Genomic DNA, 16,601 nt, shown 5'->3' with positions numbered 1-16,601 from the left:
CTTCCCGGACAAGGCCCTGGGGCTCCCGACGGAGGGAGACAAAGCCCCGGCCTCCGGTGCGCTGCCCAGAGTCAGCGGGCAAGGTGGGCATCGCCATGGTCCCGAGCAGCACTAGTCACAGGGAATTAAGGGAGGACGGAACAGGGGCCTACACGCTGCCTGGAGGGTCTGGGAGGCTCCTGGGGGAGGAGAAAACCCAGATCTCATTTCCCCGCATCGGGCAGAGGGAAGTTGGGGGTAGGGGATGGGGACGGTGCTGTAGGCAGGGGCGCAGCCCAGGCAAACGCATAATGGTCCGAGCAAGAAGACGGATTCAGAGCACCGGAGCAGAACGCTTGGGGGCCGGCGGAGAGCGCACGCAAAGAAACCAGGGTGAGGCCGGCTGGCGGGAAGCAGGTGCCGGCCCACGTGCCCGGGAGCTGGGACCCGACACTGCTCTGTAGGAGCCCCACATGCACACGTCTTCCAGGAAGGACTGGGCAGGTGTGCCGGCCAAGGACGCTGGACTCATTAGGAGGAAGCATCTTGTCCCCTGGGCTGGAATTGCCTTCTACTGGGGGCAAAGTTATTTCTGCCAGCATGTCGACTTGGGGCCCCAAATCATTCCCTCAGGGGGTATCCAGTTTGCAACCCGCCAGCAGGTATGAGGGGCTTGAGATGGGGTTTGGAAGTTTGCCCGAGGGCTGTGGTTAACCAGGCCATGTCAGTGGAGAACTGAAATGCAGCTCCGAGCTCAGACTCAGCCCACATCTCCTGTCCCAGCCAGAATGCTCATCTTTCTGCGAGATTTCCCCTCTCTGTATAATTAATTTGTCATAAACACGCTGACAAAGCACTGCCAGCAGTTAATGGGGGCTGGAGGTGAAGGTCAGAGCTGGTCTCTTCAGGAAGGAAATTAACTAGCTACCATTAGCCGGCAGGGGATGATGAAGTCCGTCCATCCCCCAGCCCTTTGTTCTCCCTGGCTCCCCAGCCCCCCACCCTTCCTTCTGCCATGATAACGTGCAAACAGAGCCTGCTGCTCCCCGGAGTTGAATGGGGATGGTTTGCTGCTTGACGGTTAGAGGTGATTTTCCCAAGCCACCAGGACCTGCTCACAAATGCAGTTCTGTTTTCTCCTCCCAGCCTCTCTGCTAGTCTCAGGGTGAGCCCAGGTGGGCCTCTTCCCCTGTGGGGCTATATCAGGCAGTCAAGATTAGAGGCTTTGAGCAAGAAAGGGTCTAGAGAATAATTCAGGAGCGTTTGGGCTGCAAGTGATAGAAACTTAGCTCACCTAGGCTTAAAGAAATAATCTATTTGCTCATGCAACTGGGAAATCAAGAGATGGCTTCAGGAATGGCTGGCTCCAGGGGCTCAAGCATTATCTTTCAGGCCTCTCTCTCTCCATCTCTCTGAGAAACTCTCTTCTCTTGCTGCAGGCTTTGGGCCTGCCAATTTAGCAACCCCAGCAGAAAAGGAATTCTTCATGCCCAATAATGCTGGTAGAGTGTCCCGGGGAGGGTTCTCATTGCTTGAGCATGGGTCACATGCTTGCCCAAACTTGTAAGTGGAGCCCATCCCCGGGGCCAAGCCTTCCATATTCTGAGTCAGATTTCTCCAGCCCTAATGATACACCCATGGTCTAGAGGCACATTCAGCCCCACCAGCCTCTCCGCTCTGATGGGTGAGACCAGAATGCCACCCAACCCATGGGCAGCCGCGCTGCCGCAGCTGAGAAGAAGGACAGAACCAACATTTTGTGTTCTGTGGAAAGTTCCTCCTGCAAAATGTTCTGTGAATTAAGAGTTCCCTGGGCAAATAAACTGGAGGAAAATGGTAGCCAGCCCTGGGCGATCCTCAGGAGCCCATCGCCAGAGAGGTAAAGGCTCAGAAAGGTTAGACAATTGCCCAAGGGGTAGAGACAGGATTGGAACCCAGGCCACTGGGCTCCTAAGCCAGTGCTCTGACCCCTGCTGCTGAAGGAAAAGTTTGGGACTCAAAACCTGGCCAAGCTCTCACCGCCTGGCTTCACTTCTCTGTGCCACATTCGCTCGTGCCCTTCCACACCCCCACCTGGGACCCTATTGTTTTTGCTGCCATCAGCGGGGTCTCTACCAGCTGCTGGGAAGCAGCCAAGCCTTGAAAAGGCCACCAAGCCCAGAGGGCAGGGATGTAGGATAGTGGATGGAGGCTTGGATGCCCCCGGCTGGGGCTTTGAATCCCCAAGAGGCCGCCTTGAGGCGGCACAGCCAGCTCTGCCTCCCGGTGGGACATATTGGGTTCAGGGACACAGCGTCTGAGACAGAGGCCGTCTCTAACTGTGTGACCTCACCCGCAGGTGCCCATGTCACTGGGCTGAGCCTCGGCCTTCTCATCTGCAGAATGGGCCAGGGAGGCAATCACGGCAGGTTGGCTGGAGGCTCAGAGGAAAAGGGGCGGGCGGGGGGTGCGCAGCTGACCGGGCCACAGGGGCGGAACACTCAGTGCGGGGTCTGGCCACGTGCTTCCGCACCGCGGCCCACTTTACCCACATCCTCCCACTGCCCAGGCCTTGGGCCAAGTCTGGAGACATTTCTGGTTGTCACGGGGGCAGAGGGTGGAAGAGGTTTCCCGCTACTCTTGGAACAAATTGCCATCAGGTGGTTTAAAACCAACTTATCTCACAGCACCGGAAGTGAGATGTCCCCCACGGGCCTCGCTGGCTGAAGCTGGGGGGCGGCTGGCAGGACGGGCTCCTTCTGGGGGCTCCAGAAGACAATCCGTCTCTCGGCCTTTCCAGCTTCTGGAGGCCACTTGCGTTCCCTGCTCGCGGCCTGCCCTTCGCCCTCCAGCCGGCATCGCTGCATCTTGCCGTCCCCATCTCCTTCTCACTCTCCTTCCTCTTCTAACGTCCCCTGGGATGCTGTGGGGTCCACCCGACCACCAGGGACCACCCCCTCCTCAAGATCTCAGGTATGTCTGCAAAGTCCGTGTCATTGAGTAAGGTGATGGGGTCCCAGTCTCTGGGGATTGGGGCATGGACATCACCGGAGGACAGCATGCTGCCACCACACTGAAGCAGGACAGCCCCCCACAACAGCGTCACGAAGCCCAGAACATCTGCGGAGCCAGGCTGAGTGAGCCCATCATAGGTGATACATTTTCCACTCTTAGCATCATGGAGATAAAAGAACAAGTGGGCTGTGGCGTCATAGCCCCAGGTGTAACCTGAGTGTAACCTCAGGCGAGTCCCCGCAACTCTGAGCCTCAGTTTCCTCCTCTGTAAAATGGGCAGAAATAAGGACAGCCCTTCATGCCCGGAGTTCCTTGTGAGGTCTTACATTGTGACTCTTGGTCTAGGGAGCATCTAACAAATGCTGATGTCTGGACCCACCCCACACCCACTGAGGACAGTCTCTAGGGGTACAGTCTGGGCACGTGGATTTTTAAGAGCTCCTTCCGTGGGTCTAAGGAGCCCCCTCCTCGCTGAGATGTCCAGAGGGGCCCCCAGCCGGGCACCCGGACACCAGTGGACCACAGCCATAGTTGTAACCCCAGCAGCCCCTTCACCCAGCGCCAAGCTCTGGCTGGCCTCTGTGGCAGGAGGGCATCTGGGAGGAGAGAAGCCGGAGCCCAGCGGTCCTCAGCTCGCCCAGCCACAGGCAGCTGCGAAGCCCGCGCTCAGTTTTCACAGCCTTGGGCCGAGCGCCCTCTGCTGGCCGTGGGCTGGTGATGGCTCGCACTGAGCTTGGAACTTCCAGGGTCCCATCCTGCCCAGACCAGGCCAGGGTGGGGATGCCGACCCATTCCCTCCCCCCAAGAGTGGTGGCACACACAACGTTTTGCCTGTGGTTTTGGGTGGTGCCCTAAACCCGTGCACAGATCCCAGGTTAAATTCCTGCTCTGCCCTCTCATCTGGGTCTCCCTTCCCGCGGATGCCAGCGCCCCACAGGCAAAACCCCAGTGCCCTGCCAGAGCTGATCTCTTCCACAGGGAACGCCTCTGTAAGCTGGGGCCCCTGGGATCGCCAAGGCTCTTGCTTGCGACCCCTACCGCAGCTGCCTTCTTTAGACTCCTGACGTATAAACTCACTGAATCCTTCTGTGCTGTCCACGAAGAAAGGATTCTTAGCCCTTTCACATGGACGAAATACTGGGGCGCAGAAGAGGTGGAGATACTGCCCTGAGGTCACACAGCCAGGGAAGAGCCTGCTGAGGTTACACCTAGGGGACAGAGCGAGGGAAGACAGCCCTGGTGGGGCTAGAAGGAATCCTCTGTACACAGAAGGCCACATCACGCTTGGGAGACGCCTCCCATCTGAGGGGTGGGGAGCTGGGGGTGGGGGTGACAGCCTCTGCGGACACGCAGCCCACGTGTCCTCACGCTGACCCACCAAACAGACGGACACGCACAGGTCTATGTACAGGGTAGGGCCGAAGGGAACAAGCCCACGGCCACTCTGGAGTCAAACTTCAGCCCCCTGCTCTCCAGCCATGTGACCTTGGGATGAAATCAACATCTGGCTCAGAGGAGACCCCGTATGTCTGGCTTGCCACACCACGTTCTGAGTCACCCACGCCGTGGAGCTCCCTCTCCGTCCTCCGCCAATTTTACCTGACCATCAGCTGGGATAGGACAGAATCCAGAGCCACTCGCCCCTAGTGAGGCCCGTCCAGGCCTGGTGAGCAGCAGCCTCCCCCCGGGCCTGCAGGCAGTGTTTTGCAGAGCTCACCTATTTAACCTCACAGTGGCCCTATGAAACGGACACACCAGATTTTGCCCATTTCACAGACGAGAAGACTGAGGCTTAGGGGCGTCAGCAACTTCGAGCAGACTTTGGGACATTGGGAGGCTGGGGTGGGCGCCATGAGGCTTGCTTCCAAATGTGGGTTTATCAAAACCCCCTTCTCATCACAGCACCAAAGGCTTTGAAGTTTCAACCTTCCTTGAGCGCAGCGAAAACAAAACAAAAAAATTCCGGAAAACTCACTTTGCTCTTCTAAAGGCAACTTCTCAGCCACCCCGAGTCAGCCCCGGGCTGCTCCCCCAGGGTGTGCACTGCCGCTCGGCTTATGATGTACAAGAACAGTCACTGACAGGAGGCGTGCCACCCAGTGCGCGTGGGGACAGGCTCAGCGGGCCACAGGGCTCTCCTTGGGGAGCGATTCATGTTTTGGGTGAGAGACTAACTGGACGGTTGGAGGACACTCTGAAGGGAGTCAGTGCACACGGGAGGCTCACTCTGAGTGTGAAATTCCAGGCGGCCAGTTTCTTTCGGCTTTATCCGGGTCTCCGACTTCGTCTGCAGGGCACTGGAGCTGACTGGGTGACTCCACACATCTCCGAGAATGGAGATGCCCGAGCAGACAGCCCACCTGTGCCCTCGACCCCGTGGGTGCGGACCCGGACCGGAGTCATGGCTCTGGCCACCAGGTGGCGCTCCCGATCTTTTTTTGCAAACTGAGCCCAGGCTTGCCACTAACTGGGCAGTGGGACAGGGGTTCCAGGATCCATTTCTCTGCCTCAACTCAGCCCAGGACCCCTGGGGCAGGGGCTAGTTCTTGGGGTCCTTTCCAGGACTGGAACTTTGCATTTACAGACCCCTGTCCCCATCCTATCCCTGTGAGCAAGGGTGACCACTCAACACCTGTCACCGCCGGCCCAGAGGTGTGTGTCCTCGAAGTCACCTTTGGGAGCCTTTTTGTCCAGTCCCTGCAGGGGTCAGTGGGGTCTATCTACCCTCTTCTATCCTGGGGAGACCCTTGATCCTGTGGGGCTCCTGCCTCTTCATGCCACCCGTCACCCCCGGTCCGTGTCTGGAGCCCTGAAGCTCTTGTCTCTTGTTGCTTGTCTCTTTACATCTTTCTGATTTTCTGTCTCTGTGTCTCTGTCTCCCTCACACCATTGCCTTCTAAAAGATGACATATTCATTCCAGCAAAGTCGCAAATACCCATGTATCTGTGTAGGCAGATTCTCGGGCCCTACCCCTGCAGAATTCAATCCATTGGGCCAGGCTAGGGCCCAGTAATCTGCATTTCATGTAAATATCCTCAGACTCTCCCCCGCTGAAAACCCTCTGTGGTTAGCTCCTAAGCTACTACGGAGGCCTGACCTAACCCTGCGGACCCTCTTCATCTCCTGACCTTTCTGCCCCCCTCCCTTGCCCCAGCCTCACCAGTCTTGAACTGACTGACGTCTTCCTGCCCCAGGACCTTTGCACACGCACTCCCTCTGGCTTCCTTTCTCCACCTTTTCTGGCTGGCTCATTTTCAGGGTCTCGTTTCAAACGTTTCCTCATCAGAGAAGCCCTCCCTGTTGCGCGGGGCTCTCTGTCACAGCCCCTGAGCTATGTCGTGAGCACCCAGAGCAACCTGCTGTCATTTTATTTCCTTCTTCCTTTAATTAATCTCTGTTCCTGGATGACCCTCAACTCCAGAGGCATGTGTCCTCTGTCAGTCCCTCTGCTGTCTTCTCAGTAACTAGAACAACGTCTGGCCAGCACACAGAGACACAATGTAGGTTTCATGAATAAATGAATGAATGAGCTCCCATTCGTGGTGACAAATGTCCTGTGGGCGCTGGAGACCTGGACAAGCAGCCTATCATTCAGACCCTTTCAAGGACTGGACCCACCACGGGCCTTCATTCCCTTACACCTTGCCTCCCTGGCTGCTCCCAGACCTGATGACCCCAGTCCAGGAAGACCCCCTTCCAGCCCCTGGGCCTTAGCTTGGCCAGTGCCCTTCACTTGGCCGCCCTCCCCTCCCAACTCCACATAACTCTCACTGTTAACACCCCACCCAACCTCCATCTTCACCCTGAAGCCTTTCTGGACCCTTCCCCAAATCAACATGTGCCCCTCTGTCCTCTAAATTCCACCCCACCCTCTATGGGTCCCTCGGGGTTCAGCCCAAGGCAGCTGCTGCCCTCTCAAGGGGACTTGCCATGCAGGGACCCAGCCCTCATGGGCCCTGACCACCCTCGGACGCCAGAGCGGACTTCCGGAAATGCTGGCCGGCGTCCCCCCACGGCCCAGAGGGGCTGCCCCTGCAGCGCGGGTGTGGCCCGGGAATCAGCATTCCCCAGCGCCTTCCCCCAGAACTGTTGGAGGCTATAGCGGGCTGGGCCCTGTGACTCCCATCACACTGAGGCCAGGGCCGATGCGGGCGGGGCCTAGAACCCGGGAGTTGGCAGCTCCCCACCCGGGGGGAACAATACCTCCCGGTCCACCTTGTCCTGAGGGCAGAGGCTTGGCCCCAGAGCTGCCTTGGTGGTTCAAACCCTCCGCAGGCTGTGCAGCTGTGGGCAAGTAGGCCACCTTCTCTGTGCCTGACTGCCCCTCCACTGAGCTCGCATGCTGCCGGGGGGCTCAGGGAGCCTGACACCTGACACCTGACGTTCTGGGCTAGGCCTGACAGAGGAAAAGTCAGTCTTAGAGCCCAGAGCAGGCGCAGAGTGAGACACTGTTTCCCCCCAGCCTCGATCAGGCACCCGAAGAGCCGGTGGGCGGGCAGGTGACCCTCAGAGCCTCGGGCTTCCGGTCTGTAGCTGGCGATCCTTGTCCATCCTTGACCTCACACCTGGGCAGAAGTGAGGGACTCAGCTCAGGCCTCATTCCTGCCACTCACCGGTGAGCTCCTAAAGGTAGTGGCCATGCTCTCACCTTTGCACACTCATGCTGGGACTCCAGGCCGTGGTCCCTGACCCCTCATCTCCCGGTCCCTGTGTCCGGTCCCATGGTCCTGTCCCCTTCGCTGTGTGAGAGCAGACTGTGACCCCTGCCGCGGCCGCCATAGCCAAGCTGCATCTCAGACTCCCCCAGGGCCACAGTTGGGCCCACAAAAGATGAGGGTTCATGGCAAACCCCTCACTGTCCTCATCTACTTCCCTTGGGCCCACTGCCAGGCGCCCCTGCGTGGGGTCAGCCCATGGGCTTGCATGTGGACAGCCAGGCAGCTTTGGGCAGGGCCCTCACTCGGGCCTGGGGTATTTACAAAGACCTGGGTCTCAGTCCACATGCTGACGTGGGGGCCTGGTGACTGCAGGAGTCACCAGGTTAAGCATTGATTTTTCCAGCTGATTCTGGCTTCTGGGCAGGGGACATCTACAGGAACAGCTAAGTCCAAAGACTTGTTCTGACTGAGCTGGGGGCTGCCCTCCTGACCCTGCCCTGCGCCTTCCCTTTGCTGACACTTTAGGCCCAGACCAAACATCCTGTCTGCTCTCGACCCCCAGAACCCAGACTCAGCCTCGCTGCCTGCACATGCCAAGCACGCCCCCCGCCCCTGCGCCCCTGGCTGTCCTGAGGTGGTCCCACCCATCCTGGGCGAGAGTGGGACGTCCTCAGAAGCGAGAACCATGTCTGGGTCTTAACCCAGGAGCAGGGGAGGGCCCGGCCAGGTGACTCTGTGTGTCCCCAACCCCTGCTCACCCCAGTCCTCCCCAGGACTCAGCAGATCTCCCTAGAGAAGCCTCCCAGGGAGGGTCCTGGCAATGTCACTTGTTAGAGCCTTCACACCTGCCTGTTCACCCATTCCCAAAGCTATCCCCGGTCTGGCCACGACCATCTTTCTCTGGACACAGCAGCAGCCTCCCCACTGACCCTCAACCATTCTCCGCCCAGCCCCAGGGCCCTGGGGAAAATGCAGCCCCTGCTGCAACGCTCACTGGCTCACTATTGGCCCCAGGACCGGCCAGACCTGGCCCCCACCCGTCCCTGCCATCTCCCTGCTCCCCCTCTCAGCTCTGCTCACCAGACTGGGCTGCTACCTCGGGGGGCTGGATGGGCTTCGGCCTCACACTCGCCCCGGCTTCTAAATGTTTCCCCCCATAGGGTGTCCTTCCTGCTTCTTCAGGGGGGTCCAGGCTGCAGCTCAGGGGTCCCTCTTCCAGGCAGAAGGCTGCTGCCTCTGGCCCTCTGACAGCGGCCCTGACCCCCACAGGGGGCCCCAAACCCCTCTTGTGTTGTGTGTGGCTTCGGAATTGGCACCCACCTGCTGGTTGGTCCCTGTTGGAGACAGCTGTGTCAGGCCAGCATGGACCTGGAGGGACAGGGGCTGAGGCAGGGGGTGGGTCCAGTCCCCCACCCGGCTTTCCTAGGCACAAACCCCACCCCACGTTGCTGCCCTGTCTCCTCCCAGGGAAGCCCCCTCCCCTCCACTCTAGCTGAGTCCTGGCCCCCGGGTGGCCTCCGAGATCGGCACATCCCGAGTCCCCACCCACCCTGTGTACCACATCATGGGGGGACTGGTCACTGGACTGGCGTTGCTGAGGGGCATGTGCCCTTCCCCATCTCCATCCCAGGCCTGTCCCACACTTGGCTCAGAGGTGGCTGCCGGGCTCAAGTTCAGGCTCTGGTTCCAGCCTGCTCTGCCATTGTCAGTGGGGGCCCCTGGGCATGGAGCCTGCCTCGCTGAGCCTCAGTGTCCACCCTGCCCTGAAGTGGAGGTGCTGACTGTATCTAGCGCTTAGAGGGCCCAGCCCTGCATCCGCAGCTGCTGAGTGCTCGGGACGGTGCCTGGGGTGTTCTGAGCACTCAGGAGGGCGCCTGGGGTGTGCTGAGCGCTCAGGAGGGGCCTGGGGTGTGCTGAGCGCTCAGGGAACACAGGTGCCTCTTTATCTTACTATCCTGTACCACGGTCTCATTTCTTTATTTTTTATCATGTCGGCAGCCAGCATATCCCATACCACCAGGCGCTCAGTAAATGTTTGGTTAATAAACAGCGGCACCCAGGGCTCCGGGACACCCCGGCCTGCTTTATGAGCAGGGGAGCTCACTCCTTTCCCACTGACCTTGAACCTCCTCCTCCTCCCTTGGGCAGGTCACCGAAATACCCCTTTGTACTGTTCACCGCTAAGTCCTGGGCTCTCCTGTGGCCTGGAAAACTCACCCAAGCAGAGCGTCAAATCCACAGGGAATGATTAACAGAGCCAGCTCAGGCTCTTGCGAGAAACCTCTAAGCTGTCAGAGATGCAGGCTTTGGGTTAACGGGGAGCTCTGCCCCCACCATCAGGACTTTGTAAAGAAAAGCAAGGCTTTGCAAAGCCCTGTCCAAGCAGGGAGGAGGGCAGCAAAGGGGAAACTGGGTGGACCTCCCCCACCACTTGCCAGGACAGCAGAACTCCCCAAGGCCAAGGGCAGGGTGGTGAACTTCTCAGGCATCCGATTTATCTCTGTCCTGGCTTGGCTTCTTGGCTAGTTTTGTAACGTGGAGGCATTTCCTGGGGAAGGAGCTGCTTGCTTGAGGGCTGGGAGCCCACTGGGCTAGAAACTCACTGAGGCCAACTGCCCCAGCTTGGTCCTCTGCCCCAGACAGACCTCCTCGGAGCTGAAGCTCTCACCCTGGGTCCAGGCCGCAGTTAGAACCCCGCTGATCTGAGAGTGCTGGCCATGCACGGTCATGAACGGGGCCCTGCCCGGTGTATACCCAGCTGGGTAAGGAGCTGGGCACAGTTGACCCCAACTCATCTTCCCAGCAGCCACAGAGGTGGAGTGGGGCAGTGGGGAGGAGCCAGGACGGACTGGGATCCTCCCTGGCAGGTCAGTCCCACCTGTGCCAGGGGGTCCCTGCAGCATAGGCACAATAATCCAATCCCAGGAGTTGAGAGCTAGAGCAGGTAGGCGTCTGGTCACAGGTCACAAAGCGGCTCTGTAGGATTCGGGGGTCCTTGTGCTTTCCTGTGACTCCCTGTGGCCACCAGCTGTGGCCCTGTCCTTTCTGGTGATGCTGCCTGAGCTACAGCCACCTCTGGGCATGTCACAGTGTCAGGGCAAAGGGTGCCACCTTAGGCTGGCGCCTGCCTTTCCTGCCCACAAGGAAGAAGCAGGAAGGATGGTACTGTGTGGTTGTTAACACTCATGCGTTACTGTTTAAGAGATCTCAGTTCAAGTCCTGCTTCCCTGGGTGGCCTCAGGCCAGGTCCAGTCTCTCTGGTCATAGAGCTCCCATCCAAAATGACAAGAGTAAGAGCCAGTCATTAGTAGACACTCCTCAGAAAGCATCTCTTCGGGCCCGGCCTCTGGAAGCAACTCGTCTTTATCATCCGTGTCATTCACCTGATTCCCCAGAGGGTCTGGGTGAGTGCCCAGGGTTAATATCCAGGGTTTGGACCAGGGCTCAGGAGGGCCCATCATAAATCCCAGATTGATCATTGATCCTCCCCAGCCTTGATGCCCCCGTCTGTTAAATGGGACTGGTAACGGGCTTCATGTCTCAGGTGTTCACAAGGTGCCACGCATTTTTCTAAGTAAGCTCTTTGTGTGCGTTAGCTGGTTATTCCTCACCAAACCCCACGCAGCAGGTGCAAGGGTGGGGCAGCTGTCTTCTCTTCCCTGGGCTGCCGGGAAGAACAGAGCATCACCCTTTCTAAGAGGATCTGGGTGCATTTGACCCATGGGGACGGCCATGCATGGGCAGCTTGGTGATCACTCCTAAGTGGGGTCACTATGCGTGGCCCAGAGCCAGCCCAAGTGTCCAAGCCCACTGGGGTAAGCAAACTTCTCCCCTTCCTGCTTCTTCTCTCTTCCTGCTTAATATTGAGTGATGTCAGGAATTCTGGCCATTAAACCCCAGAACCTGCCTTGGAAGACCAGGTGTGTTTCAGCCACTAGGTTAGGTAAGCAAGCGTGGAGCCACTAGGACAGCAGGATCCAGGAAGAATGGCCGGGGCTCACCAAGGGCTGTTCTGATCACAGGGAGGGTGCCTTCTAGTGTTTTCTGAGACAAACCTGAAGCCCTTGAAGACTCAGAGACAGACTCGTTGCTGTTGGCAACGTTGGGCAGAGGTATTCTGCGGCTGCGTGAGGAACAGGAAGTGAGCTCTACATCCCAAGAAGAAATCAAGCAGGCATAGGTGTCCCCTAATCTGCAGTTCCTGGGGAGGCTTACAGGGGGCAGGAAGGCAGACAGCTTGACAAGAGGGTGGGGAGTAAACGAGCCCAGGGCAAACATTTTAGAACAGGGCTCGGCTCACAGAACCCAACACGTGCTGTTACCCTTTAAGGGTCCCTTCGGGTCCGAAGTCGGAGGAGTCTATAGCTTTGTCTATATGCCCACGTGCACAGCATGACGGAAGAACACCAGGCAAGAAATTGCTGAAGGGTTAAGAATTAAGTCAGAGACCAATTAAGGAGTGAGTCCAGACGCCTCCCTGAGCCCCCGTGCTAGAATATCCGTGGAAATGTGACAAATTGGAGAAATTCATATTTATTAGAGCTCCTCTTGGCGAGAGTGTGTCTGTAATTGCAAGAAATCTCAGGACAAGCCACCTGCTCTGGGGATGAGGCCTCTTCCCCCAAAGACGTCCTTGCCTGGTATGGCGCCCCCTATGCGCCTTCTAAGGAGGTACAGCCAGCCCCAAAGGGCTCTGAGTCTGCGGAGCAAGCTGGGCTGGAGTGGAATTCGTTGCTCAGGACAAAGGAGGTCAAGTCCTGGCAGCTGCCTTGTGCACACAGGACGCACGCAGAGGAACACCCAAGGGGGAGGCTGCCTGGGGACCCTCTGTCTTCTGTCTTGGAGTCAGCCCCAAACTGAGGAACCCCTTTCTGGATGGAAGAAGATGGGAGACAAGAAGTTCTTTATGGCAGCAAGATTGTGTCTGTCTTCCTTCCAGAAGAATCCACAGAGTGGGAGGAGGAGTACTGCCCTCCCCCTTTGCTTGAGATACACCCCTGGGGTACCCTCAGTCTGCTCCCCAGAAATGTCTGCTCAAGGATGACCTCGCATGAGAGATCTTAGCCCCCCCACCCACCCAGAGCGTGCGCTCCGTGGGGTGTCTGGTTCCCTGCCGTCTGCCTTCAGGACACATGTGCAAAGTGTGCAAAGCTCTTGTACACATTGGATCCTCGATTACTATGTGTTGAAGCAGATTAAATAAAATCAAAGCCCTTTTGAGAGATAAGCATGGGTTTTATTCCCTCCCTGTCATTCCTGAGGAATCACGCCCCTGCATTCAGTGAACCTATATTTCCTCTCCCAGCCCTATCGGCTCCTACCCCAGCACCTCCAGGCATCTTCTAGGAGAAGCTCAGAGGGCTACTTCACCTGCTGGTAACCAGACATGGTCGTTATCCACCTCCACTGTTTTGTCTATGTTGGTCCCCTGCCTGGCGTGCTGTCTCTCCAAACCCTTTCCCTTCTTGCAATTCCTGCTTCGTTTCCAATTTCCAAAAGTCCTAAACATCCTCCTTTCCCCCCACCTCCCCTCCTGCATGAGCATCTTTGGGCTGTGCTGAAGACTGCTTCCCTGAGCATACAAATCCTGCATGCACACAACGGAATGATTTTAAAATGCTTTTTAAAAGTGGATATTCATTTAAAATCCAGTGTCTGGTGTCAGGATAGCTCTGTTCCCTGATGCGGACACTCACGGTGAGCCCGCTGGAGTCGGACCCAGGCCCCCTGGGTGATGCTAGGATGCGGCGTCCTTGGAGACATCCACACCTGGGGGAGCAACCACTGTTTTAAAGCTTTGAAGGCAACTGTGGAACACAACTAGTGATTCCCCCCCCCCGCCCCCGCCAAGCACTGCGTGTTTCACAGTTAGAATATCAGAACCAAGACCCTCCCAGGGTGGTGACCCTTCCTGCTGGATCTCAACCTGATGTGCTGGGAACCGAGGCTCTCTGAGCAGAGCTGTCGGCACCCTAATTTCTGCCTCATTGGCCACGGGTTGGACTTGGGAGGGAGGGCGCCGTCCACCCACCCTCCCCAGCAGCACGGCCTCTGGCTCCCAGTCACCCTCCCAAAGGCTGCTCCGTCTAGCTCTGTCCTCCCAGGTGGTCTGATCCCCAGAGAGAGCCTGGCTTCTGGAATATGCAAGGTTGGGAGGGGGGAGCAGCTGCAAGGTGGGGTCCCCTCAGATACCACCCAGCCCCTCCTCTTCACATGGGCCCCACTCCCACTCCACCCACCTCACTTCCCACCCCAGCCCCCCACTCTGATACCAGATCCCCCCTGCAGCTCAAAGTTGAAAACCTGGGGGGCTCTTTGCTTCTCCTCTGCCTCACCAACATACCATCCATCTCTAGGTCTGTCGGCTCCACCCACAAGGGCACCGGAATCTGACACCTTCCTTCCACCCCCATGACACTCATCTTTCCCCTGAAGTCCCTCTTTCCTGAGAAGGAGCCCCCCCCCCAATCCATTCCCTGCATGGCAGCCAAAAAGAGCCTTTTAAAACTATAGGTGGGGTCATGTCTACACCAGGGGTCTACACTAGCAGTTCTCATATCTGAGTGCACAGCGGAATCTCCGAAGGGACGTCGCTAGAGTCTGATTCAGCTAGTCCGGGGTAGGGCCCCAAACTCAGCCCTTGTCATAATTTCCCAAGGGCTGCTGCTGGTATGGGCCACAGCGGAAGGATGCGGGTCTACACTGATCAGAACCAACTATAAACCACGCCACAGGCAGGGTGTTAACCCCTAGACTGTCTGTGTTCAAGTCCTGGCTCTGCCACTTCCTGTGTGTCCTTGAGCCAGTGACTTAGCCTCCCTGTGCTTCCGATCCATTTTCCTCGAGGTGAAATGGGAGCCACGATAGCGTCTCCCTTCCAGAGTGGTTGTTGCAAGTGTGAAACAAGGTAATGCCATGCCTGAGTTTGGGGTCTCCCCCGGAGCAGACCGAGGACACAGATGAGGGGCCCGAATCGGGCAAGCGCGCCGCGGGCAGAGCGGGAGCCCGGGAGCCAGCGCCAGACACACCATCCATCACCTTGACAACCAGCTTGCTGCTGCGGGAGGCGAGGGACGGGAGGTATTCATCCGCCAGCCGTCGTCCTGGGTTGGGGACTGCGCCCCCGGGGGTGGTGAGCGGGCTGTGGACAGCCTGCTCGAGGGGTCCCACGAAGCGCCCCACCCCAGGAGTCACCAGCAACTGCCCAGGCGCAGGAGAAACCACAGCGAACCAAGCACCGGGTACCAATGTCTGTGGCTCCATGCCTCGTCCCTCCCCCTACTCCGTCTAATCCCCCAACACGGGCCCCCTTCGCCTGAGCCGCTGTCCCAATCTCCTCCAGGCTGACCCATTCCAGCCTCCTGGCCACCGATCTTCCCGTCTGTCCCCGCAGCCTTTGCAGACTGGCCCCCTCCGCTGCTGACGCTGTTCCTGTTCGTCTCTGCAGGCCTCACTCCCCACCGGCTCAGCCCTCGGGGTGCGCTTTCCAGCCTCTCCCAGGCCGGCAGCAGCTCTCAGCCGCACTCCCCTTCATTCCCAGCCAAGCTGACTAGCCTCATCTGGTCCTCGCATCCCTGCTCACTGGGTCCTGGTCTGTCTCCCCCAATAACTGGCTTCGCTCCAGGATTCCAGAAGCTGTGGCCCTGGTCATTGGGGCTCCAGCCTCTAGCAGATGTAGAACAAAAGCATTCACTGAATGAATGAAGGGCTTGAGTGGAAGTAAGTCTGGAAGCCCAGACCATTTCTCCCTCCTGTGTCCTCCCTCTGCTTCTCAGTGCTATGCCTGTCTCCTGAGACCACAGACACCCTTCTGACCTTGGGAGCTGGGGAAACTGACTTGACCATGGTGCTGGGAAATCTTTCTGAGGGCAAAGCCCCGTGCAACCCATTGACCTGGGAGCAGCTTCAACAGAATGAACAGTTGTTTGCTCCTCCGTCCATCCTGGGCCCTCCCAAAAGCCTAGAGCCTTGGATAAGATTTAGTGTGGAACATGGAACAGAGAACCAAACCGTAAGTCACCAACGCCCAGGTCTCTTCTACCTTATCGCCCCTCCATCCTCAACACAGAGCTTCTACTTCAGAGACCAAGGTGGCTGCCTATGCTCTAGCCATCACATCCCTGTTCCAACCATCGGGAAGGGGAAAGGAGTGAGGAAGAGCTTGTTCACTCTCTCTAAGGACACCTCCTAGAAGGCTACACACAGGACTTAAACTTACATCTCATCACACATCCATGTGCCCCGTCACTAAAAATGAGGGTCCTCATAACTGGAGAAGACAGGGAGAACAAATGATGTGGGGCAGTCCGCAGCAGCTCTGCCTTGGCAAACTTTCAGGGGAGCCATTCTATCATTCTGATTCCTGTCCTCTGTGCCAGGTGCTGATGAAACAGTAGGGACCAGGAGGGAGAGAGCCCCAAGGAACGACTCCCAGGGAGACCGCCGAGACCAGGAGCTGCCCGCTGGCGAGGCCCTGGGAAGAGAGCAGCAGTGCTGAGAAAGCCGCGGGGGCCAGAGAGGTGAAAAGCTACCCTCGCCGCAGGAGGCAGAGCAGGCCTTTCTGGGGAGGCGGCTTCTGGACTGAGGCTGGAGGGATGAGAAGGAGCCATGGACTGTTCCAAGAAGCAGGAAGAGACTTGCACATCCCAGCTCAGCTGGGCTCTGGCCGAGGGCCCCGGGCGGGTTCCTGAGCCCCCCTGAACCACTTCGCTCACCTACAACATGGGGGCAGCCGCAACTCACTCACTGGGCTGCAGAATGGGGTCTTCGTGGAAAAAAGGGTCTGACAACCTTGCTATGCATCAGTAACTCTCAGCTGGGGGAGACTGTGCCCGCCCCCCAGCCCCTCCCCAGGGAACACATCTCCATTTCCAGAGACCTTTGTGACCCTCACAACTGGGGAGGGGGCTGCTGCTGCTGGCCCTAGAGGGTGAAGCCAGCAATGCCAGAAACATCCCACAGAGCCCTGA

Source organism: Lutra lutra, chromosome 9 (genome assembly GCF_902655055.1).
Source record: "Lutra lutra chromosome 9, mLutLut1.2, whole genome shotgun sequence".
In the NCBI taxonomy this organism is placed as follows: Eukaryota; Metazoa; Chordata; class Mammalia; order Carnivora; family Mustelidae; genus Lutra; species Lutra lutra.
The sequence above is the reverse complement of the archived record's forward strand: the minus strand, read 5'-3'. Positions refer to the sequence as shown.